This window comes from Triturus cristatus, chromosome 5_1 (assembly GCF_964204655.1).
Source record: "Triturus cristatus chromosome 5_1, aTriCri1.1, whole genome shotgun sequence".
NCBI lineage: Eukaryota > Metazoa > Chordata > Amphibia > Caudata > Salamandridae > Triturus > Triturus cristatus.
Window position 1 is genome coordinate 84527209 of NC_140587.1, and position 27541 is coordinate 84554749.

A 27541-nucleotide genomic window follows, 5' to 3' on the forward strand; every position below is an offset into this window, starting at 1 on the left:
GGCACTGCTGTCTTCAGAACAGAATCTCGTTAGTAGCGGAATATCTACCGGGCTGCAACAATGAGGTGGCAGATTGGCACTCCCGCCATCTACAGGATTTCAGCGACTGGATGCTGTCTCCCCGAGTATTTCAAAACTTGAGTCACCTATGGGTTCCCTGTCGGATAGACTTGTTTGCGTCTCTTCTCAACAGACAGTTTCCCCAGTTTTTCAGTTGGAGGCCGGACCCAGAGGCTCTGGCCACGGATGCATTCCTAAAGGAATGGCCGCAGGATCTGTGTTACGCTTTTCCCCCATTTATGATGATCCCCAGGGTGCTAGCACGAGCCAGGGCTTATCGGGCGGAACTCGTCTTGATCACTCCTCTGTGGAGAGCACAGGCGTGGTTCCCGGTCGTATTAGAAATGTGTTGTGCAGTCCCAGTTCTTCTTCCCCGGATGGAGAACCTACTGTTGGACCATCTTCAGAATCCTCATCCATTGGTGATGTCGGGCCAACTTCCTCTAGTGGCCTGGCGGGTTTCAGGGACAGATGGAAAATCCCAGGCCTTTCTCGCGAGGCTGACAGATTTATCACAGAGGCCTGGTCAGCCAACACACATAAGAGATATGCTTCCTTTTGGAAGAGATGGTGTGATTGGTGCTCTCAACGGGACGTGGATCCCTCTGCAGCACATGTCTCTTTAGTGGTAAATTTTCTGGCCTCTATGGCTTCCTCAGGTTTAGCATACAGAACAGTCAACAACTTTCGTTCCGCCATATCGTCAGGTCATCTGCCTTTAGAGGGCAAACCCATAGGTGAACACCCATTAGTGTGTAAGCTGCTTAGAGGCATTCGAATGGTAAAACCCCCACTTCCTAAATATTCTCAGTTGTGGGATGTCTCCATTGTCCTTAAATTCTTGGAAGCTTGGCCTCCAAATAAATACTTATCCCGTAAGCAACTCTCTGCTAAGTTAACAATGTTACTATGTCTAGTCTCTTGTAAAAGAGTCTCTGATGTACGGGCATTGGATTTAGCGGGGCGTAGATATTCCCCAGAAGGAGTAACCTTTATCCTGTCCAGACGAACTAAATGTAACACTGCATCAGTCACTTACCCAGCTTTTCCGAATAATCCCAAGCTGTGTGTGTTGCAATGCATTAAAGATTATGAGGTGAGTACCGCAGAATTTCGTATTGATATTCAAGGTCAATTGTTGATTGCTCTGCAGAAACCTTTTCCCCTCGGTGGCTCCGGCTACCTTGTCTCGATGGATGCGTTGGCTTATGGATGAAGCAGGAATTGATGTTTCCAAGTTTGGGGCACATTCAGCCCGAGGAGCTATGGCCTCGAGAGCATATTCATCAGGTGTTAGCCTGGCAGAAATCATGCACGCAGCTGATTGGTCTACTGAGCATACTTTCAAAGCATTTTATTATAAGCCTATTGTGGATGTAGCTTCGTTTGTGGTGGCTAAGCTTTGAACAAGCATAATCGGAGCCTCCGGTCCTGACATAGAATTAAACATTTGTGAACATTCGTGACAAGAATTTTCAATTCTATTAAGGACAACGGAGGCGAGGATTATCCCACCTGGAAGACATTTTATTGATCAGATATTGTATGTTTATTTATGCTCGTATATTGCATAAGTTGATTGTTTCCCTCCCTTCTTTTGTGCTGGTTATGTAATGTTGACTTTCACCGAATGGTTGGAATGGCTTTTACGGGTTGTCCTTCTTTTATTTCAGGGACTGATAGCAAATGAAGCCTGAATAGGGTTCAGCTGAGATTGGCTGGTATGCAGTTCTTCGGTTTGCGCAAGAGTGAGTTACCTGGACCGGGATCCAGTTCGAGCTTGCAGCCCCGTTGGGCCCCTGTTCTTGGTTGAAGAAGTCCTGGTCTACCGATGATCCTTCAGGAGCAGGTCGTGAATGGACTTAACTGTTATGTTACAAAGAAAGAGGACTCCATGTTCATGCAGGGACCTTATGTACCCTGGGACTCTATGGTTTATCACATGGTTTTCTATTTGGATTTTCATTGGCTGCTGTGAGCTTCTAGTAAAGAAATGAGAAGCATAATCCTCGCCTCCGTTGTCCTCAATAGAATTGGAAATTCTTGTCACGAATGTTCGCAAATTTTTAATTCTTCTCTGTCTTTTAACGCACAGATTAATAAACGTACTTCTTCTTGTTTTTTGTGTTGCGTAAGATTAGGAAAAATCTCCCTTTCATCCCATAAGAACTCGAAGAAGTCGGTGGTTACAGCCTTGGTGGTATCAAGGCTGGACTACTGTAATGCATTAGATCTAGGTGTTCTCCAACGCCTTCTGAAAAAACGTCAATGTTTACAGAATGCAGCAGCTCGACATTTAAAGAGAATTCCTAATTTCATGTCGGTGTCTGATACATTACGAGAGTTGAGTTGGCTATCAGTGGAGACAAGAGTCAGGTTTAAGGCTCTGAGTTTAGCACATAAAACACTATGGAGATGGTCCAGCATACCTGACGAAAAATCTTGTTTGGTATAGTCCTGCTCGAACTTAACGCTCAACCAACTCTAAGACTGTAGTGTTAAGGTTAGTAAATTGAAAATCAAGACTTGGGGAGGTGGGAGGTTTGTCGATTGTACTGCACATCTCTAGAGCAACCTACCTGAACATCTAAGAGGTCATTCTGATCTACACAGCTTTAGGAAACAGAAGCAAACCTGGCTATTCTGCAGCCAAAGTAGTTAGATGTAACTGCAAGCCTTGTTTGTTTGTTCCCTACTCAGTGATGTAGTTATTAGTGCCAAGAATCCATTGGCGATCCCATGCGTTACAAGGAAATCAATTTAAATTTCAACAATATGTCAACAACAGCCGCAGACTGTACACACTGGGCCCGATTCACAGAATTAACTTAAGACAAAATCCTAAACTTACTACTTTTGGTATTCACAGAATGCACTTACTACTTTGGCATTCACAGAATGCACTTATTACTTTTGGTATTCACAGAATGGATTTACGACTACTAACTTTACGTCCGCACTCGGGCCGGAAATTCCGGCCCGGAGGCGGGGCTTCCAGCCCAGAGGCGGGGCTTCCGGCCCAGAGGCAGAGCTTCTGGCCCAGAGGCGGAGATTCCTGCCCAGAGGCGGAGCTTCCAGCCCAGAGGCGGAGCTTCCAGCCCAGAACACATAGAAAGAGGAACAAAAGAGGAGAAATAGAGATATTTTTTTCTCCTTACGCTTTACCCAGGGAGGCTTAGCATTTTGACTCATTCGCAGGTCTGACAGTAATGGTATATCTGGGAATGAGCCAAAATCCATGGGTGGATGCATGGGAACACCCACGCTCCACCCATGAAATGCCTCCTTAGGGTAGTGTAACGCAACACAGCAACAGGCCTTGCGTGGCTTGATAAATCTGACTTAGTCGTTATGCCGCAAAGGAGATTCAACTCATTGGTAAATTTGTCTCTGAGAGTATAAAACTACTTCATCTGACATTCTATGGACCTTATTAGTGTCCTCTTGGGGTTGCTCAGACACCACAAGAGGTTTGTGACCTTTGCTCCAAAGTTTAAAGGGACCAATGCCAAGAAGTTACCAGAATCAGATTGAAATTCCTCAGAAAAACGAAAACTGAAACATGTTGACCGATTAGACACTTTGGACCATTATATCCTAATATAGTGTCACTTTTCATACTTTTAATCTAGCCCCTAAACCTACGCCATTAAATACATTTTTAGATTTCGGAGGTTATTTTGACTCACCAAAATCCCCTGCCTTCACTCACAGTTATCACAGAACTCCGCTTACAAACGTGTCGAGTCCACTCACACACCTAATGTGTGTGAGTGAGGGTCCAATGATGAAGCAAGCCACAGGTAGTCCCTGTGGGTGAGGACCCTAATAAATAAATAAATAAATATATATATATATACACACACACCCACCCAGGTATATATCTGCAAAATCTCCTCTTTAATCTCACACAAGTCTGAGACAAATGTAAGGTGAGCATCGATTTTTCTGGGTGCCGTTACTTACCGGTCTCGGATAGATCATATACATGCACTTTATGATATTTCCTCCTTTAGTTTGTTGAAGCATTTTGTTTGGGAAGATGAGGATATATCTCCTGTAAAGACTCCTCTTCCTTCTTAAGTTTTGGTGCCGAAGGTGAACCTGCCGGTGAGGATCCAGTGAGGGCCCTTCCTGAGTCTATGGGACCTGAAGGCACTCCAGAGGTGCCGGGCCACCCAAATATGATGTACATGACCTTAGAAAATCCTTTCAGCTGGGCGAGGGGTCGATCTGGCAGAAAGAAAGTCATGAAAGCACGGAACCAAGTCTGTCTCAGGCTCTGCTGAAGCACATGGCCTGGAGGGCCGATGCTCCCGCACCTCGCCCGATGACTTAGATCGGTGTGATGAAATCGAAGATCTCTTCAGCTTCTTGGTTTTCTTCTTGCATTGGGAATTACCCAACAACTTTGAATGAGATGATGACCGCTGGGTGCAGCCCAACTGGGATCTTGAGCATCGTGGGGTCATCTGACATCGGATGACGAGGAGATTGAGGGAATACTCCCTTAGTGCCTTTGGCTCCTTGGCTTGGCAGCACTTGTAGATCTTAGAATCATGGTCTTTATCCAAGCACCATAGACAAGCCAAGTGTGTGTCTGTCACAGATATATAACTACAATAATCAGACTGGAGGGAGAAAGAAGAGCCTCTGATCCACTCAGCTTCCTTATCTCAAGTATCAAAAAGATCAATGGGGGAGTTGATCACTAGTCCCAAAAGAACCAGGGAATGCAAAGGTAGTACAAGGTACTGTTAAGAAACCCTCAATCACGTATTGTCAAGATCGATTTGAGCGGTATATTTTCGTTCTCCGCTTCGTTATTAACAACGTGACAGCATCATCATCGGGTTGGTGCAATGCTTTCTCCACCTGGAGGTCGTTCCACTGGTCGTTTTAGTAGTGATCGTAGAAAAAAAAAAAGTGAGTTCTGGTGAAGTGATATGTGGTGAGAAAAATATCCAAAAGTTAAAAATACCGTAGAGCCAGTAAAGAATCTTTAATTACACTGGATGCGGGAAAGTTATAAGAGGTCTTCGGTGTGCACTCAGAGGCTAATTATGGCCATGTGCACTGTAAAAAAAGAAGGTGTCCATAAAAAAGGTCGACATGTTTCAGCCCTTCAAGTGCCCCAAAGGGTCAAGTGGGCTTTCTTCAGGACCTAAACGGTGAAGAAGACCCTAGTATTCAGGGGGTCTCCCATTGAGTGAGATCTGTTAATCCCAAGAGTATCTGTTCAATTTGAACCTGTTCACCATTAATGCAGGCAACAGCGGGTGTAAGTGGGGCGGTCGTTCACGCTCTCTTCGGCGTGTCACGTGCTTCCAGAGCTGACTCTGCCCTCTTTGGCCCGGTACTGGGCCAAAGAGGGCAGAGTCAGCACTGGAAGCACTCACTGGGAGACCCCCTGAATACTAGGGTCTTCTTCACCGTTTAGGTCCTGAAGAAAGCCCACTTGACACTTCGGGGCACTTGAAGGGCTGAAACATGTCGACCTTTTTTATGGACACCTTCTTTTTTTGCATCCAGTGTAATTAAAGATTCTTTACTGGCTCTACGGGATTTTTAACTTTTGGATATTTTTCTCACCACATATCACCTCACCAGAACTCACTTTTTTTTTTTCTACGATCACTACTAAAACGACCAGTGGAATGACCTCCAGGTGGAGGAAGCATTGCACCAACCCGATGATGATGCTGTCACGTTGTTAATAACGAAGCGGAGAACGAAAATATACCGCTCAAATCGACCTTGACAATACGTGATTTAGGGTTTCTTAACAGTACCTTGTACTACCTTTGCATTCCCTGGTTCTTTTGGGACTAGTGATCCACTCCCCCATTGATTTTTTTGTCACAGATATATGCCAGTGACAGGCACCACATGGTTTGTAAACAGTAGGTCTCTCTGGGGATATCCTGGCACACCAGGAGGGAAATCTCTAAAAAAATGTTCAATAAAATAAATTTAAAAAGTCAGAAAGCTACTAGGGTAGCTCTAAATGGATCAGTGGTATCTGCAATGGCGTTCAACATACTTACCTGTGGCTTCTCCCCCTTGCTATGGGTCTCTTGATGCATGTAGCTCAAAGTCCAACAAACCTACACAGGTGGGTCTCCTTCTCCCCTTACCCAAGCTAGAGAGTTAACTCTGCAGGACTGACCATATAATATTCTGATTACTTTACTTATACACCTTACAATCCTTTTTTGCAGATCTCAAATCTGGCATGAGATCGTTTGATTGATGTGGAATAGAATGATATGGTCTGACCAGTCGACAGGCATGATGTGGTCATTGGTGACTGCATCTACTTGAGCAATGATGGCATCTAGGATTGAGCCTCTGTTATGGGTGTGTTCTGTGCAGTGTTGGGTAAGGTTGTTGTTGAGTAGCAGTTCGGTCAGGGATTGGATCAATGAGTTGTTTTCCTCATCCCAGTGTAGATCGAGGTCAACTAGTATAATGTTGTTGGAGTCTCGGCGTGAGCAGTGAGTTATCAAGTCATTATGCTGCATGCATACATAATTTAGACATTGCCTCTAAGTTAAGCCTGACTTCTTTTGTGTCAAGCTACCAGAGGGTTAAGCACCACTGTTTTTGTGGTAGGCTGCAAGAGTATTACGCACAAGTTAATTTAGGGTTTGCTTGCGACTTCAACCTGGAAAGAGCTTCAATCCTGTGGTAATGGATGTGGCAAACATTCAGAAATTTTTCTTGGACCTTGAGAATAAAGGTTTGGCCTACCAGATTAACGCCTGTAGATCAACGTTCTCGGCCAGTCATCTGCCACTTGGAGGAGTCCCAGTTGGGGAGTGCCCTCTAGTTTGTAACCTGCTCTGGAGGATTTGGCTATCGACCCCTCGAGAACAGAGATATTCCCATCTCTGGGATGTGGATTAGCTCTTACATCTTTTGGATTCATAGCAGGACAATCAGTATCTATCTAGGAAGGAACTTTCAGGGAAGCTGGTGATGCTATTGTGCCGGGCACCATGCAGGAGAAGATATGACAGCACTGGATATGTCTGCCGCCTAGTACTCTAGAGGGAGTCACTTTCTTATCCGGCATTCTCAGATAATTCTAAATAGTGCGTGGTAAGAAGCGTGAAAGCTTTTTAAGACGTCACTGAGGAGGTTCATCCCCCAGCTGTCACCCAATTGCTATTTAGAAGCCACATAAGCCTGTCTCTTTGCGTACAATAGCAAGAGAAGTTCCATCTTTGGAGCACGTTCAGTAAAAGGGGTGATGGCTTCTTAGGCCTTCTCATGGAGGGTACATTGTAGGACATTCTGAATGCAGCAAATTGGTCCTCGGAATCTACCTTTAAGACATTTTACTTCAAGCTAGTGATAGGGGTGGCATCACTGGTGGTCAGGAAGTTTAAACTTGCACAATCTGAAGCCTCCAGTTCTGACATAAAATGCAAAAATCCCAAACTAACATGAAGGACAGTTTCAATTATGTTGAGGACGTGGAGGCGAGGAATATCCCTCCTTTGAATAAGGCTGAAAGCCCCATTGCTGAAAGAGCATAAAAAGATAATCTGCGTCAGGCTAAGTATTCAACTTTCAAAGTGTCTACGTTAATTTGATGTGTATCATATGTTTGTTCTGAACTGTATCTCAGTAGATTGAGTTTCAAACAATTAGCTTGATATAGAATAATCAAATTTCTTTGTTTTTCTGGGAGCGGGGCAGAAACAAGATTATTAAAATAGGACCAACGCCTGAGGATGCCATATCACACAAAGAAACAGAAAGCGTTTCTCTTTGTGGACTGTTTTATGTGTTTTGAAGACCCTTACTTAAACCTTTTGAATTTTGATATTGATGTGGGCCAGAGTTGTCCCAGTAATTTCAAACCCATATCCATGTTTATGTCCATGACACACGGTGATGCAGTGGAGGCATTTGAGAAGGAGGCTATCAAGGAATTTAAGAAAATTAGGTACAAACCTTTGTGTAGGATGAGGAAGAATCTGACTCCCCTACAATTTACAGCTCTTGAAAATCTTAGGTCAGATTCTAGATTTGTGGTACACCAATCTGACAAGGGGGCAATGTTGTGGTGCTCTCCAAACAAAGCTACCTATCTGAGAGTAAGAGATAACTGATGAACCCAACTTGCTACAGTCTGTCTAACAGCATAGAGTTAGCAACAGCTAACCGCAGGTACAGTGAGATGCTAGTGGATTGGAAGGAAAGATGATTTGTAGAATGGGAGGAAACTCTCTTTCTCAAATGTGAACATCCCAAAATATCTATCTTGTACCTTTTTCTGAAACTGCATAAGGACTCTGAGAACCCCCCCTCCCCAAGGAGACCAATCGTGTCCTCAATTGGATCATTGTTGGAGAATACCTCCAAATACATTGACCATTACCTGAGACCATTTGTTACAGCACTTCCTGCGTATATCAAAGACACCACTCACTTTCTACCATAGCGGACATACACTGGGAGGAGTTCACACTGGTTACCCTAGACGTTAGTAGCTCATATACTAGCATAAAACATTACTTGGGTATCCCAGCATGCAAGCACTTCACGGGAGCCAGATTTATTTCCTTTCTCTTGCATTCCGAGATGATCCTTGACATTGTACACTTTTGTTTGAGCAAAAACCTTTTTTTCTTTTTGATAAGCAACTGTTCCGGCAGACACAGGGTACCGCGATGGACACCTGATTCTCCCCCAGCTTTGCAAACTTGTTTATGGGCTGGTGGGAGGAGCAGGGGCCAGTAACCAGTTTTGAGGAGAATGTGGTGCTCTGGATTCAATTTATAGACAATGTGTTTGTCATCTGGAGAGGGGATGAAAGATCTGCCAATGAGTTTATCACCATTTTTAGCGAGTGCAATTTCCATTTCACTGGGTAATCAAGTAACATCACAACGGAGTTTCTTGATGTTGACGTAGGCGTACAAAATGGTAAGGTAGAAATCAGTTTATTAAATAATCAAACAGCAGGCAATAGTCTCTTATTTGCTATTAGTGCACATCCAGCCAGCCTAATATACAGTAAACCCTACGGGGAACTCTAACATGGTAAGAGGAACTGTAGCACGCCCGAAGCCTTTGAAACAGAGAGGGAGATCATGAAGCTTAGATTCAAGGAAAGGGGTTACAGTCACAAGGTCATCCAACAGGTGAATGAAAGATTAGATCTAGTCCCCAGAAAAAATCTTTTACACCCTAGTGACAGACAGGCGTAAGGATGAGCAGACGAGAGTGTAAGATTCATCACTACATTTTCAAGCTAAGCTCATAAGATCAGAAAAATATTTAAAAAGCACTGGCACACACTCCAGACAGATTAAATGATCAATAATATGTGCATTCTACACCTCTGCTTACATTTGGAAATAGCAGTTCTTTAAGAGACAATCTCAGGCACAACCTGGCCACACAACATACTTCTAGAGGATACCTACAACAGTGGGATGGTTTTTCCTGCTGTATGAGGTGTAGGCATGCAGTTGCAACTCAAGTTGTTCCAAACTTAAGATCCCTAACACGTATAGGGAATTCACAATCAAAAAAATGTAATTTGTAACACTGAGTATTGTTTGTACTGTTCAATGTACCCTTATGGCAAAATGTACATTGGGAGTACCATCCACAAGGCCAAAAAACATGTTTTGGAGCACATAAGTGAAATACCCCACAATTAAAAGAAATACCCGGTAGCGAGGCACTTTGCATAAATACACTTCCAAATTGACGAACTCCTGCCCTTTGTAGTAGTCGATGACATTGAACCTGACTGCAGAGGTGGAGACAGGGAGAGAAAACTGTGTATTCTTGAATCTAAATGTATTCTTGACTTTGGCACTTTCGCACCAATGGGCCTTAACTCTGGGAAGAAATGTGAGTGCATTTGGGCTAATTGCACTCATGTCATGTTCTTCCTTTTTCAAACGTCTTATGTGCAGTGAATTTTAACTTGTTTTTAATCACTCTTCTGTCTTTTCAGGTGGGAGTAATTGGTGGACTTTACTGATCATGGGATAACTTATCCATGCAGTCCGACGTGAGGTCACCACCATTAAGTGGTATATAAGCTTTACCCTAACATTCTCATTTGATTAACTGTGTTGCTCCTATTTGGGTGAGACCTAGACATTTACTATTATATTTCTTGATCCTGCAGACATTATGAAATGCAATTAAAGCCTTGTCCTTGTGTCTGGGCATGCATTACTAGTAACTATTGTATACCCCAGTACCGCGCCATGTGGGCATGGCCTCCAGATACACTGAGGTGGAGTTCCTGATTTCACAGTTTCATTAGAGCACACGTGTCTGCACATGCCCCGCTAGGAATGATGGATCACTCGCCCTCACTACACGTCTTGTCTGGTAGTAACCGTCTCTAACAGTGTTATATATCCGGGTTACCTTCCAGCAGATTGACATTTATTTAATTTGAATTTACTGATTCATTTAAGCATATATTCACTTGCAGCGTTATACAAATGAACACATTTTGCTCATAACCTTACCCGGAATGCACCTCAGATGTGTTTACAGGTGCATTGATGCGTAACCAAAATATGCAAAAACAAATTGTGCAAGTGAATTCACAATCATTAAATTAACTTTCTCCCTCACTACACGCCTTGTACACTTATAACCATTTCTACCAGTATTGCATACCCAGGCTGACTTTGAGCTGATTGGCATTTATTTATTTGAATTTTACTGATTCATTTATGCATGTAGTAGTTTGCATCATTATACTAATGTATGGATTTTTGTACGTAATTTTGCCCAGAGTGTCAGGCCCCAACCATGGACCTGGATTCAAGATAGCCTGGCTTGTCACCCCGAGTGGGACGGCTATGCTCAGGCGTGAGTCCCGTGCTCTCCATGCCACTGGATTCAAGCAAGCCTGGCTGAAGACGGCTGAAATGCCAGAAACCGGTCCTAGGATGCTTGTTTCCGGTCCAGGAAAGGCATGGCTTGGCAGTTCGGGCTGGACTGTTCCCATGAGGCACAGGGTTAGACTGATTTGCATATGGCCATGTCTGAACTGGGGTGGCAGAGTGGGCTAAAGAACGGTGATGGATCAAACCCAGATCTGTTGACGGGGTGTGAGTGTTTGATTGGCTCTGATGCTCCGTCCATCACCACCCCCTTTTGTACCGCTTTGTTCGCCATAAATTGGCAGGGTATGCTCAGACGTTGAGTCCCTTGCTCACTTTGCCACTGGATTCAAGCAAGCCTGGCTGAAGACGGCTGAAATGCCAGAAACCGGTCCTAGGATGCTTGTTTCCGGTCCAGGAAAGGCATGGCTTGGCAGTTCGGGCTGGACTGTTCCCATGAGGCACAGGGTCAGACTGATTTGCATATGGCCATGTCTTAACTGGGGTGGTGGAGTGAGCTAAAGAATGATGATGGATTAAACCCAGATCAGTTGACGGGGGGTGAGTGCTTGCAAGATTCAACACTCTGTCCATCATCCCCTTTGGTTTTGCTTTAGGCCCAAACCATGAACACTAACTGTGAACAGTGATTTACGCATATCTTGACAGCATGTTGGCTTGAGCATTGTACACTCTAAAAGGGAGCTTGCTGATTATTCATAGGTGGACACTTGCAAGTGATTAGTCCGTTTTCACTGTTTATTTTTATGCACTATTTGTATTAGTGCTTTTGTTTCCCTCATGACCCATGACCAAGGCTATGGCCGAAAAGCTTCGGGGAAAGCGGTTTCATTAAATTGATTCCGCAGCACAGGAGAGTCTGAGTATTCCTTGCCGCGATAAGAAGTGTGTAGTCGCGTGTTTTGAAGACCGTAGATGTTTTGTCATGGACTCATAAGATTTTTAGTCAGTTGTCTGTGTTAATGTTAATTGGGCAGCCCAGCAATAAAATGGAGGAAAGTATTGCATCTGCCTCACATCCATGTCCTTAATAGAATTGAAAGTGTCCTTCACCTTAGCTAAGAAACTTTGCATTCTGTCACAATGCATGGCTATTTGCAATCCATCACTTTGGGTAGGATCGACAGGACATTGGCTGTAAGCTCTCGTAAGAGGTTCTGTGCATTACAGGTCAAACGGGTCAAACATTAAAGTGCTAAAATTCTCCCTGGAATGGACCGTCTTGAAATGGTTTGGATTGAAGGCCTTCTTGGAATGTCCTGGAAGCGTCATGGAATGGTAAGTGTTTCAGCACCATGTATGACTGGTATGGGATTCATGCAGAAATAGTCCAAGGTCAATCGTGGATTAGGTTTGGGACAAACATTAATTAATCTGTGATACATTTTGGCATAGTGTGATTTAAAGGCCATCTTGGAATATCCAGAGCAGGGGCAATGCATCCTGGTGTGCTATGGGTCGGGGCCATTCTTGGAATAGCCCTGGGCCCGACTACATCCTGGAATGGTACCAGTTGGCGGCAATTGTGGAATGATCTAAATTGGTTCTTAGGATGGGGTGCATTGAGGATTAGTCTGAAGTCAATCTTGCACTATACCACGCGATGTGTTATATTGAAATAGCCATGGGTTGGGAGAGATTAGGAAAATCTGGGATGCATTTTAGAGACATTTGGGCTCATCTTTGAATGACTTGATTTGAGGGGTATCCAAGTCTCTGATTGACTTGCAAAAGCAGCCAGTGAGGCCTGTGGCACCGGTCACTACCTGCTGCCTCCTCTCCCCTGTCAAACACCAGCCAACCAGCATTAGACCCTCCTTTCTCACATAAAATAGGGCATGCCACCTACACACTCACCGTCCACTAAATAGCCTCTTAAGTGTGGCCTAAAATGATCTCCCCTTTAACCAAGCTAGCAAATTACAATCCCCTAGGACATCCTCACCTGGGTGTCCAAAGCACAGGGCAGAGGAGAACAATGACTATCTTCATTTTAGAAAAATTAGGGGTTTGTAAGGGCCAAATTTCCTGTATCGTTAACCTTGCTCAGCACAGTAGATTGCCTCATCCTGTCCGGTCTTTCTAGTCTTTTCAACATCGTCTCAAGCATGTTAAGCACAGAAACCAACTCAGCAAAACACCCACACACCTTCACACGCAAACCCCTCAGCACCCACTCACCACCCACAGTAAACATCAATTATTTACAGTCTTGAATATAGTAGACATAATCAGCTCTCAAAGCCTGGAATGCATCTAGAGGGAAGCCTCAGCCCAACAACCTTGCACATTTGCAACATGTCCACCTCCTGAACCAACCACAAAAGTAAGAATTAAGGAAAGGTGCAGGACATATCAGGACTTTGTAATATAAAAATATGATTCATATATCACAATTGATAATAAAGAATAAAAAAGAAAACAAAATCGGACTCGGAACTTTGTGTTTTTCTTTTCTTGTCTTTTATTCATATTTAATTTTTTTCTCAATATGTGCTGTACCTACAAAAGCAGCCAAAATGTGTTTTGTCCCCAATGGCTCGAAGGAGTGGGAATTTTCTTTTTCAATGCTGTGCAATTTCATCAAATACATACATTTAATACTTTAAAGAAGGGAAAAGTGATAAAAAGAAAGCAGAGGAAAAACAAGGAAAAAGTATAATATGTCATTTAAATTCTCAGAAATATAATATACGATGTAATTGATAGTGGACCCTGCACACTTGTGTCATGTTTGTGAGAAAAGCAAAAAGAACTATTGATGGACAGAATGCAGAACAATGTCATACATTCACCCCAGGCCTAAATCCATCATGCAATTCCAGTTTGAACCCAGCCATATGCAAATCAGTCTTGACCCTGTGCCCAATGGGAACAGTCGAGCCCGACCTGCCAGGCCAGGTCCTCCCTGGACTGGAAACAAGCATCCTAAGACCGGTTTCGGGGTTTCACCCCTCTTCAGCCAGGATAGCTTGATTCCAGTGGCATGGAGAGCATGGGACGCACGTCTGAGCATACCTGTCCCACTCAGTTTGTGAGAAAAGCACCCTGTGAAGCTCTGCGCATGTGATGGAGTGGGAGGTCCTCAACTGTTCCCAAGGTCTTGTGAAATGGTGCCGGTGCAAATGCACATGATAACGTCGAACATGGCTAAAGTTTTGCAAGAAGAGAACATTCAGGAAACAAGTTTCATGCACATGATAACTTTCATGGAGTTCATAACTTGTCAAATTCATGCATCTAAGGTGGTGGTGGGAGGCGCTCATGAGGTAAGTGAAGGAATGGATTGTGGTCCTCTGGTGGTAGTTGGAGGGGCCTATACATGTATGGGTCTTAATTGGACTTTTTGCTAACCAGGGCTTATGGTATTAGTGCTTACTGTAACGTGGCGGGCTAAGAAAGTCACAGCGGTCCTAGAAACCATCTTGCTTGTGAGTGGTTCAGTTCCAAGCCAGGGCTTTGCTGCGGGTGGGAGACTTTTTAAAGTCAGAAGTATTCTGCATTTGCCACCATGGGGAGTGGCTACTAGTGAACCACTCCAGCGGCCATATTATAGTTAGTTAAGGATAGGCATCACTGTGAGAAACGTTAAAGGGGTCAAGGAGGCGGTCGGAGAAGGGTGTTTTAATAAAAGGGATACAATGAAGGATGAAGATGTTAAAACAATGATTTCTCTGGACAAGTAGATGGAATGGTAGGCACGTACACAATAAATGTATGGTAATTAGCTTTGGCACACAAAGTACAAGGTTCAGGGGAAAGTCTATGAGAGGTCTTGAAAAAGCTTTTGACTCAGTGGAGCGGGACTATCTGGCATGTCTGCAGCAGAAACTTAAGTTTGGTTCCAAGGTTAGAAACTATGTTCAACTACTTTACATAGATTTGACAGCATGGGTCAAATTGGGTGGGGTAACATCAGGCTCCTTTCCGATGCATCTGAGCACACTGCAGATTTCTCTGTTGTGCCACTTATTCCTGGATCAGGATCAATGTCCAGGCCAGGGGGTTTGAGTGGGCACCGGGAGTCGCTGATAAATGGCACTAAACACCAATGGTGTCTTAGTGCTCCTGGGGGATGTGGAGGGGTCAAGTCGGAGTGTGCTGCAGATATGTGGCAGGCTGATGGGGCTCCATATCAACACCACCAAATCCTCTGTGTTTTTAGTCAGAATCCCCTCAAGACCCAAGATGGGCAACAGATTTGTGGGTCATCTCCTGGGGGCTCAAATAATGCAACACTACCTTCAGAGTAAATGGGCCAGACGCATCCATCCATAAATTGACAGGTTGGCGATGTAAAATTTTGGGATACTCCTTGGTTGGCATTCTTGGGTTGCTCCATGAATTTTAAAATGTTGGCCTTGCCACGCTTACTCTATCACTTACAGAACCACCCCCAATGCAATCCTCCATTTTTCTTTCATGAAGATGAACTTAGAGGATTTGTGTGGCACTATAATAGACCTCGATTAGCTTTGCAGAAGTGTTTCAAATCCACATTCAAGGTGGGCATTGCAACATCTGATATCACCTATTGGAGGGCAGCACACCTGGCGATTCCAAATGGGTAGTGGTATGACAAGCGATCTGGTTTATGCAACAGAGAAATGGGCCATGGGGATCCAGTTGATACATTTGTTGTATGGCGGGACAGCTGCTCTTTCTCTGCCACCACTACCAACCTCATGCTTCAAAATATGGCCTGATACACTCAAGGGCCGGATGGAGACACAAACTTACTAAAGAAACACCTCTGTGGGCAGACACTTGGCTTAGACAGGTTGTCCAATTGCCAGAAGTCCGGCAATGGGACACCTTAGCTATCCTTATTTTAAGCAGTGACCTGTCAGGGATGGTGAGAAGTCTCTTATGGCTCTGCAGGAAAAATTCAAACTACAATAGAGGCACTTTTATATATATCTGCAGCTGTGTCGTGCTCTGGGGCCATATGCCATGGGGTTGGAAGGCTTTCTTGACTTTCGTCTGTTAGACACCATACTTCTGGCGAACAAATATCAAGCGCATAAGGACTTAAAAATATAGAAAATTGGTAAAAAAACGACTCCACTGTCTCTTCCTCCGAGTGGGAGACATCGGAGGGAGACCCAAGCTTACTGGCGGAATATAACAGGTTGGGAGACACGAGCTGCTGGGGGAGTCTGCTATCACCTCACAATTTAGGGTCATTCAGGTAAACTAACTACACCGAGCATAGCTTACTCAATATTGATTGTAGAAAATGGGGCTGATGGCTTCCCCACAGTGCCTCAAATGTTGTCTAATAACGGTGACCTGCACATGGTTTGGAGCTGTACAGTGGTCAGTACATTTTAGGAGGAGATTCTTTCAACTCTTGGGGCAGTGCCCTAGTTGGATACTTCTTCAGGACCTCAATATGACTCTGCTTAATATTTCCCTTGACCTTGATAGTAAGTTACAAACTGCCACTACTGTGGATTGGATTAACTGGTTCAAATGAATTCTCAGTAGTGGTAGTTTGTAACTGTTACTAACTTGAGACATTGCTCAGAGATTTTAAGAAATTAGGTTAATGGCTGACGGGGTGACCTTCTACTCAAGCAGCAGCCACAATTCTTGTCAGGGTGAAGACACAAGCAACCCCCAAATTAACCTGTGTATAACCCTCTGGTAGCTTGGCACAAAAGCAGCCAGGCTTGACTTAGAGGGAATGTGTAAAGTACTTATGCAGCACTTCAAACACTAATAAAGTGAAAACACCACACACAAAAATTCCCACTCCAATTTACAGAACTAGACTAAAATGTAATAAATTATTTGAGACCAAAACGACAAAAATCCAACTGGCAGAACTGGAGATATGTAATTTTGAATATGTAAGTGACAATAGCGCCAAAAAGCACAAAGCTCCAACTGCTGTTAGCTGGTAGCCCTGTACTATGACAACGTCAGAAGTTCAGGCCAACCATGATGGAGCGTGGGCCGGCTACATAGATCCAGTTAGGCCCCATGAACAAATTACTTTAATCCGTGTTGTGAAGCGATGTGAAGTCTGATGATGCGTCGCGCAGCAGAGGTGATGTAAAGTCCTTGTGGGGAGATGCATCGTATAGTGGCGGTTCTGGGGAGATTTTATGTGCGATGCAATGTCTTTGTGTGGAGATGCATCACGCAATATCGTGTCTGGAGAGCTGCGATGGGCATTGCAAGGTCCTTGCATGGAGATGCATCTTGCAGCAGCTGTTCCGATGGGCTGCGGGGTGAAGTCCCGCATTGAGGATGCAATGAGCAGCAGAGGAGATTCATCAGTCAGCAGAGGAGTTGCATCAGTTCTGCTGGAGATGTGCTGCGCAGCAGAGGAAAGGTGTCAGTCAAAGTCACAAGTTCAGTATAACTGTGATGGAGCGTGGGCTGGATACAAGGACGACTTTAGGCCCACTGAACAAATTACCTTAAGTCCTGGTTGTCAGGCGATGCAAGGCCATGCCTCAGAGATTCATTGCACAGCGGGTTTCAATGGGCTGCAAGCAGGCGGTGCGAGTTCTTGCATCGTTGATGGGTCGCACAGTGGTTCCAATGCAGATGTTGATGATGCATTGTGCTGCGTACGTTCTGCTGAGACCATAGTTGGCAGAGCACCTTCAGACCCACTTCCAAGGGTCCAGGACTGGGGTGGCACCACTTGGCTAAACTCACAGAAGGCAGAGTCTATTTGCAGGGTTCAAGGTGGTTGGGGGCCTTTCTGTCCCTGAGGTTCTGACCAAGAGGCCAGACATCTAGCCCTTGGAGTCACTCTGGTGGTCCTGGGTTCAAAATGCAAGTCCAGTCCTTCTCGCTCAGACAAGAGAAGAGCAGGGCAGTAGTGTAGCAGAGCAGCGGCCCTTCTTGCAGCAGACTAGCACAGCTGTCCTTCTGAGTCTTCCACAGGTCCAGATGTGTACTGAAGAGTTGGGGGTGAGGGTCCAATATTTATACCTGGTGACCGCTTTAGGAAAAGTTTCTAGTGGCTTCCACTCCCAGAGGTGTTTGGAATTTCCTTCCTCCCTGTCCTGGTCTCAGTTTGTCTGGGGTCACAATAGCCTACTTGCAGATGAAAGAGTTTTGAGAGTAGGCGGTATGCGATGGCGCCTCTCAAGTGTGCGTTAGCATGTGACTGAGAAAATATCTGATGGTACACAATAGCCTACTGTTAAACCCTTTGTGGTGTGCTGCAGCAGTGGCTTGCAAATGTAAGGGAGGCAGATGACAGCTTCTCTTCATCCTGAAAGAGATGGACCATCCCAACACCACCTAGTCCCCCTTTGTCTCACGGTCTTGGAAGAATACACAAAGATCAACTGTCAACTACACCTAGTCATGTGACCCAGGAGTAGGCAGCAGGCACCAAACGTTTGCGACATGCCAACTTTCTAAAAGCTGAATTTTCAGAATTGTGACATACAATCCGATTTTCACATAAAATATGGTTTTAAATCACAAAACTCAACATTTCTACCTGCTCCCAATTGAAAGTTATCACTTATTAAGTGCGATAAGGTAACAATGTTATCCTATGGGGGAGTCAGGCCTTGCAGTAATGAAAAGAAATGTAAGAGTTTTTTACTACCAGGACATGTAAAACTTAAAAGTGCTTGTCCTACCTTTTTAAATACACTGCACCCTGCCCTACGGGCAGTTTAGGGCCTACCATAGTGGCGACCTAGGCTTTAAAAATGAAGGTTTACACCTGGCAAAAGGTTTATTTGACAGGGTAAAATGGCAGTTTAAAACCGCACACACAAGCTGCAATGGCAGGTCAGAGATATATTTTACAGGGCTACTTAAGTGTGTGGCACAATAAATGCTGCAGGTGCACTAGTAGCATTTAATTTACAGGTCCTGGGTGCCTGTAGTACCAATTTACTAGAGACCTACAACTAATTTTAATCTGCCAATTGGATGTAAGCTAAATTTACCATGTTTTAGGGTGAGCTCATGCACTTTAGCACTTATCAGCCGTACTAAAGTGCACAGAGTCCGAAGGCCAACAAAATCGAGATCAGCAAAAATGGAGGAGTAAAGCAAAAAGTTTTGGGGAAAACCACTCTAAGGCTAACAGGTCTAACAAAGATGAGATGATCCAAATCCCGCCTCTCTGTGGGGTCTTGATCAATGTATGAAAGACCAGTCTTTATGGCCAGAGGATGTCCTCAAAAACACTTGACAACAACGACTTGGAAGAACTAGGATCAACTTATATAGGCATATTGTATTGGAGCCACATTTATAGACCTCTTGATCATTGTAGATCGAAATTCGTACTTCTGTAAATGATTAATAATGATTTTGATATGTCATTGAGGGGTGAACATGCAGCAGGGGAGGTGGCGGGTGGGGAGAATCAAGTTGCCATGAACCTTATAGAATGCCAATATAAAATGATACATGCTTTTCCTGTCCTGCGTTTGTAAAAAAAAAAAAAAAACATGTATGCTCACTGGTGAACCAAATTGGGGACTCTTATAATGAGGACTGTATATGACAATAAGCGTAATGTCTGCGAAGGCTATAGAAACACGATCATATAAGGGGATGGTAAATGACGTGTACTGGATCAGAATGGGTTTACGTTAAGGGATATATGGTTAATTCGGTCTACAAAAAGAAGCAAGGAGAAATGACACACATGTGGGAATGACAGCCGTGTTGGGATTGGTACGTGACTGTAGTGTCTATACCTTGAAATCAGGAAACAATCATATACTGTAGCCTTTGGAACTGGGCGTTCCAGTGCGGGACAGGTGTATACCCAAACACGTGAAGCGCTAGCCAGAATGAGTAAGTTGGCGGAGTGATAACCTTAAAAGATTCAAAAAGTCAAATAGGTGGTTGTAATGGTCAGTCTAGCAGTCTGCATTGATCGCGTAAGTGAAAGTTAGGCAGATAGTTTACATCTTCATACAGAAATATCTATGCACACATTTATCCAAATCAGTCAATTTTTACAGTATGGTCATTAGTCCCAAATTACAAAGCTTTCTGTTTAGACCATACAATGATAGAACCAAGAGATTATTAAATAAATACATTTGCTAAACATATATATGTTGTTCTTTGTACATATTTGTGTTCCCATATTGTCTGTTCAGTTGAACCATCCCCGTGCCTAGCATGGCTTGTGTGGCATAAGGCGAGCCACATTAAAAGGACAGAATAGGATGGCAGTCATTGTTTACAGCTTGGGTTTTGGCAAAGTGACTGGGGAACAGGTGTCAAAAAGATCTTTGAATTATTTAAAGGGTCTATAGCGGTAGTGCTTTTGTGCATCTTTGTTTATCCCAGTTTTGGTTGGGCCCTGCTTCATTATCAGTTCACAATCTCATCTCCTCATTTTTAGTGCCCGGTTTCCTCCTCGTGAGTTTGACTTGGTTTGTTCTAGTCCAAAGTTGGTAAAGTTTTTACTCTGTGGGTGATTTTGTTGAAAGTGTTCTGCAAGTGGGGGACCTATGTCAGGTTTATGTGTGTTTCAATAGTGAGCCTGTATCCGGGGCTGTAGTGGATCGATTTTGCAGGTCACCTAGATGTTATTACATGGGCATCGGATGATGCAGGTTACTAATGTACTATTACAGTTGATCCAATCTCTTATTTTAAATGTTACTCCAGGTTCTGGTAAGAATTCCTTGTTTAAATTAGGATTTCGGTCTTAAGTTAGGATTTTGTCTTAAATTACGATTTTATCTTAAGTTAAACTTAACTTTAATTTAAGACAAAATCCTAACTTCAGACAAAATCCTAATTTAAGACTACTAAATGCCTTCTGTGAATACCAAAAGTAGTAAGTTTAGGATTTTGTCGTAAATTAGTTCTGTGAATCAGCCCCCTTGTTTTAATCTTGTCATATTGTATGCATGTCTAAAGATACAGGTCAAATGTCTTCTTGTAAATAGCTGCTCATTTTACCCTGGAGACTGGTGTTTACTTTTCTTTCTCGCAGCGTTGTTTTATAGGATTTTATAAAGGTGAAGTGTCTGACAACTGTACTGGGCACACAACATGTAAATCGCTTCTAAATATATATTCCTAGTTGAGAAAGCACTTTTCTGCAATTCTGAAGTGAGATGGCAACAAAGATTTTAATAGGATCAAAACAAATCAGCATACTTTACCTGGTTAACTGCAAATGATGAATATTTGTTGAAAGTAGATTTCCACACATTATTGGTTTACCTTTATAGTATTAGGAGTAAAGCTGCATATCACTAGAAAGGTTTGTGGGCATTTCAATGGCAGATGTCTGACTGTAATGACAGTGCACTACCACATTATTATTTAGTAATATATGTATGAAAATTAAGAGTTTTTAAAGATGAACTGAGAAATATTCCTGTCCCCGCCCTGATGACAATGCTATTACTGATTTATGAGGCAGTGTCTGCTACATATTTGTTATAAATGGAACCAAACTTTAGTCAATCAAATCACACAAATGAGTTTTTTGTACAGCAGACATACTGAACTTGCATATTTAAAGGTGCTCCTGTATGTGAGAATAAAGAAAAAGGCAACTCTGTGAAAGAAAATATTAGCCTAGAATCACACAGTTTGAGGCAAGTTTATCGCATTACAATTAGGTCGAGTAGGTTATTCAAGTCTCTAGACGTCCTGGTGTGGTAAAATAATTCAGGCCTGATTCTGGAAAACTGTCAACACATTCCGTGCTGAGGACGGAACAGTTCCATCCTCAGCCACGGTAGTCATGTGCTGAGGACGGAAAGGTTCCATCCTCAACACATGACCAGGAAATCTCTCTGCTCTCTACAGCAGAGGGATTTCCTGTTTTATTTTTCGGCCTCTGCAGCTGGGGCGGAGCTTCCCCAGCTACCCGAAGTATTTTTTTCTTCAGTGTAATGACGATTGCGCACATTGCGCACTGATGTCATTACATTGAAAGTGAAACTGAAATGAGCCGATCGGCTCATTTAGGTTTCCCTGCTTCGGGGCTCGTGGGGCTATCTCAGCCCCCTGAGCACCGAAACACATTGGGGAGGTATTGTTGGAAAGGGAAGAATCTCCCATTTCTAATGGTACCCTTCCCTAGTGGATCCCTGAATGGGCATGCCAATAATCCACCCAACAAATTGGCCACAATCGTTCTGGTCAAGGGTCGCTCCTTTTTTTTTTTAGGCACACTTTAGCAGTTTCTGCCTCCATCTCGCACAGATCAGCGAAATTTTTAAGCATGCCTGCCCCCAAGGGGGTCAGAAAACCACAAGATACTAGGGAAAGCTTGTGTATGTGTGTGTGTGTGTGTGTGTACGAACTGAAGTTCAGTTGACAGTCTGCATGTACTGGCGTTTGGCTGGCTGTGTGTGTACTGGCATTTTGCTGGCGGTGTGTGTAGACTTGTGCTTGGCTGGCGCAGTGTGTAGACTGGTGCTTGCCAGGCAGTGTGCGTGGACTGGCACTTGGCTGGCAGTGTGCGTGGACTGGTGCTTGGCTGGCGGGGTCTGTGGATGGCGCTTGGCTGGCGGTGTGCTTGTACTGGAATTTGGCTGTCAGTGTGTGTGGACTGTTACTTGGCTGGCAGTGGGGCTTGCATGGAGGGGATTTCCAAGTGTTTCCTTACACAGAATCATCTGTAAACCTCACATTTAGCTTAAAAGTCACATTTTCCTCACGTGTCTGTGTGGGAATGTTGAAGGATCACCGTAATAGCAAACATTTCCTACCACCCAGTGTTCCCCTCGATCTCCTGATAAAAAGGATACTTCACTTGCGTGCTTGCCCAAAGCAGAGTCTGCCTAAAGACGTATAAAAAAAACTACCTTATGGACATGCTTTGGTGCCCCTTCAATCCCTACGTGTTTTTGGGCCCTTCCCTGTTGCAGGCACTTGGCCCGCCCACACAGTGAGTGTTAGACGGCCACCTCAGAGGAGCCCGGAAAGGGGGTCCTGACTACCCTGAGACCCACCCTCAAAGTATCGTAGCCGGGCACTGGCGGGAGACTCCTCAGGAGGAGAAGTCTCGTATCGAGGATCGTACTTCTGGCACCACACGACACAGAAACACCACACCGTGCGTTCTTAGGAACCAATCTTTATCAAACAGGTTAGCACTGCAAATATGTACAAGGAGAGCACGGGCTCAAGGAGTCTCGGAAAGGATAGGGGGTAGCGGGACAGTCTCTGGCAAAAGGTTCAAGGCAAGGATGTACCCGGCGCACAGCTCACAATCCTCGAGGGGTAGGCTGGTTGTCGTGGGGTCCGGCGGGACCAGTGGAGTCTGTGGAAGCCGCGAGTCACTCAGCGGGCTCAGGTACAAGTTCGGAGGTCTTACGATCTTCAGGGAGCCGTGAGTCACTCAGCAGGGCTCAGGTACAAGTTCGGAGGTCTTACGATCTTCAGGGAGCCGCGAGTCACTCAGCAGGGCTCAGGTAGAGTTTGGAGGTCTTACGATCCTCAGGGAGCCGCGAGTCACTCAGCAGGGCTCAGGTACAGTTCGGAGGTCTTACGATCTTCAGGGAGCCGCGAGTCACTCAGCAGGGCTCAGGTGGTCTAAGTTCCAGGAGCCGCGACCGCGTCAGCAGGCTCTCGTTGTTCCAGCGTCGAATCTGCCGGACAGCCCCAGAGCACCCCTTGTTATAGGTCGACCCCTCTTTGATGTCCGGAGTCTGTGCAGGCAGGGGTCTTGTCACCTGGGGGTCGCTTGTCGGGGTTTCCTGCCATTGTCTTGTGATCTTTTCAGGGCCGGGTCGGGGAGGAGGCCCAGACACCCAGCAGGCGTGGAGCCAGCCCTCAGGGAGGCCGGAGGGCCGATCGAAACCCATAGTCCCAGGGGAGTTCAGAGGTGCGATAGCAACTGCTCCTCCCTCTCTCATCCCCTGGAAGCGTGATGTCCTCCAGCCGGAGTGGCGCATCTAGGCCCGGGTCGCGCTGGGGCCGGGCGGCCATCTTGGTGCATGAAGTGGGCACGCAGACCCGGGGTGGCCGAAGGGAGAGAGGCCATGGACGAGGATGTCCGGGTCGGGTGCGTGTGTCCTGGTGGAAAGGATCGGTTAGGCCGGGGGGATTGGGGCTGCCGGCACCAGGTTAGGTGGTGTGGGGACCAGTAGAGCCATGTTACGAGGCCGGGTCCAACACGCGTCCCCCCCAGCTGAAAGCCGGAGAGAACTGCCCATCATCTTGGGGGGTTCTCTTCGCTGAGGCGGAAGAACCGGGAGAGGCCATCGGCGTTGGCGTGGTCAGTCCCAGGGTGGTGTTCCACGGTGAAATCCATCCCCTGGAGGGAGATTGACCACCGCAGTAGCTTGGGGTTTTCTCCCCGCATCTGCATGAGCCATCGCAAGGGCCGATGGTCGGTTTGGACTTTGAAATGGGTGCCGAACAGGTAAGGGCGTAGTTTCTTGAGTGCCCAGACCACGGCAAAGGCTTCGCGCTCAATGGTGCTCCATGGCTGTTCTCTGGGCAACAGCCGCCGGCTGAGGAAGGCGACGGGCTGGTCTAGGCCTTGGTCATTCATCTGGGACAGGACGGCCCCAATGCCATGCTCGGAGGCATCGGTTTGGACTACAAACTCCTTGGAGTAGTCGGGAGCCTGGAGGACGGGGGCCGTGCACATGGCCTTCTTTAGGGCATCGAACGCCTCCTGGCAGGCGGTCGTCCACTGAACCTTCTTTGGCTGTTTTTTGGATGTGAGTTCTGTGAGGGGGCCGACAAGGCTGCCATACCCCTTGATGAATCTTCGGTAGTAGCCAGCGAGGCCCAGGAAGGCTCGGACCTCCGTTTGGGTGGTGGGGGGTTCCCAGGCCACGATGGCGTCGATCTTTGGCTGTAGAGGGGCGACCTGGCCACTCCCGACCTGGTGCCCCAGGTAGACTACTGATCCTTGCCCAATTTGGCACTTGCTGGCTTTTACTGTGAGGCCTGCCTGGCGCAGGGCGGTTAGCACCCTCCGGAGGTGCTGGAGGTGCTCACTCCATTCGGAACTGAAAACGGCGATGTCGTCTAGATAGGCCGCGCTGAACTGTTCCAGCCCGGCCAGGACTCTATTCACCAGGCGCTGGAAGGTGGCCGGGGAATTTTTCATGCCGAAGGGCATTACGCGGAAGCGGTAATGCCCATCTGGGGTGGAGAAGGCGGACCGCTCCTTGGCCCCCTCGGTGAGCGCAATCTGCCAGTATCCGCAGGTGAGGTCGAAGGTGCTGAGGAACCGGGCTGCCCCGAGTCGGTCAATGAGCTCGTCGGCTCGTGGAATGGGGTGGGCATCGGCTCGGGTGACGTCATTGAGCCCCCGGTAGTCCACACAGAACCGGAGCTCGGGGGCGACACCGGGGGCCGCTGCCTTCGGGACCAGGACCACTGGGCTGGCCCAGGGACTGTCAGATGGCTCGATCACCCCCATGGTCAACATCTTTGAGACTTCAGCTTGAATGCAGGACCGGACCCGGTCTGGGACCCGGTATGCTCGGTGTCTCACCGGCGGGCTGTCCCCGGTGTCCACGTCATGGACACACCAGTCGGTGACTCGGGGGATCAGGGAGAAGAGGTCGGCAAATTGTCCTAGTAGCTGGCGGCAGTCCTCTTGTTGCTGGGCAGTGAGAGCTGGGGAGAGGTTCACTCCCTCTACGGAGCCATCCTGCTCCTTGACACACAGGAGGTCCGGGAGGGGATCGGACTCATCTTCGGCCCCGTCATCGGTGGCCAGCAGGAGGCTCAGTTCTGTCCGCACGAAGTGAGGCTTGAGGCGGTTCACGTGAAGGACCCGGAGGGGATCCCGAGGCGACTGGACGTCCACCAAGTATGTGACTTGACTCTTCCGCTCAATCACTTTGTAGGGCCCGGTCCACCTGTCCTGGAGGGCACCTGGCTTCACGGGGGCCATGACCCATACTTGTTGGCCCGGCTGGAACTCGACCAGAGTGGCATTCTGGTCGTACCAGCGCTTCATCTCTTCTTGGCTTGTCTCTAGGTTGGCCTCGGCCAGTGCTCGGAACTTCCTGGTCTGGTTCCGGAGGGTCAGAACATAGTGGAACACATCTCGTGGGGTGGTCTGGGGTGCCGCCTCCCACCCTTCCTTAACCAAGCTGAGGGGACCTCGGACGGGGTGTCCATAGAGCAACTCAAACGGGCTAAACCCTAGGGACTTCTGGGGGACCTCTCGGTAAGCGAACAAGAGGCAGGGGAGCAGGACGTCCCACTTACGCCAGAGGGGCTCTTCTAGGCCGGTGATCATCCCTTTCAGAGTCCTGTTAAACCTCTCTACTAGGCCGTTCCCTTGGGGATGGTACGGGGTGGTGAATTTGTAGGACACTCCACATTGTTGCCACAGGGACGTCATGTACTTCGAGATAAAATTAGTGCCGCGATCGCTCACGACCTCGCGGAGAAAACCTACCCGGGAAAAGATCCCCATCAGGGCCCGGCCCACTATGGGGGCCGTGACGGTGCGTAGGGGGATCGCCTCAGGGTATCGGGTGGCGTGATCCACCAGGACCAGGATGAAACGGTGACCTTGGGAGGTGGGGGGGTCCAGGGGCCCCACGATGTCGATCCCGACTCGTTCAAAGGGGGTACTGACGACCGGGAAGGGTTGGAGGGGAGCCTTGCGCTTCCCCCCACTCTTCCCACTAGCTTGGCACGTGGGACAGGACTTGCAGTGGGCTTCTACAGCTGCTCTCATTCTAGGCCACTAAAAATGGGTCACGAGACGGCTGTAGGTCTTGTCTTGACCCAGGTGGCCGGCAAGGGGGACGTCGTGGGCTAAGCCCAGGAGGAAGTCTCGGAAGCGGAGGGGTACCACCAGCACCCGTCCGCATCCCAGTTCCACCGACTTCTGCTCACTGTACAAAATGCTATTCTCCCAATAAATTCGGTGCGTTCCAGTTTGGTCGCCTGCGGCTTGGCCCTCGGCCTGGCGCCGTAGTCCGACCAGGGAAGGACAAGTGGCTTGCTCCCGGCAAAACTCCTCCCGGGTGGGCCCGACATCGTGGCGCCATTGGGCCAACTCGGGTAGATCGCCTAACTCAGGGACTGGGACGGTGTCGGACAGTGAGGGCTCGTCGCTGGCGACGGGCCCTTCCGATGGGGGGACGGGAGGACCCTCGGGGGTTACTGCTCTGACTTCTTCGGTCGGGGCGTCTTCGACTTCTCCCAGGGGGAGAAGTCGAGCTGACATGGATCGGGTGGTGACGCACACCCACTCGGGGAGCCCCATCATCTCTAGGTGGGCCTTGCGCTCGACGTGCTTCCAGGGAGAACTCTCCAGGTCGTTCCCTAAGAGGCAGTCGACCGGCTGGGAGGTTCTTACGGCAACCCTCAGTTTACCTATCACTCCACCCCACTCAAACGGCACCAGAGCTACCTGACACATACTCTCTCTATTATCTGCGGAAATTACTGGGCAAAAGACGTTGGGGAGGATCTGCTCCTCGGGGACTAGGTGCCTGAGGACACCGGTGATGCTGGCCCCGGTGTCACGCAGGGCCTCTATTTGGTGGCCATTGATCTTGACGAGCTGCCCGTATTTCTTCGTGTTGGAGGGCAGGAGGCTACCAGGGACCATCTCCCTATCTCCCAGGGATACTAGGGCCATGGCTGCTGTTGTAAATTGAAACAGCAATGTG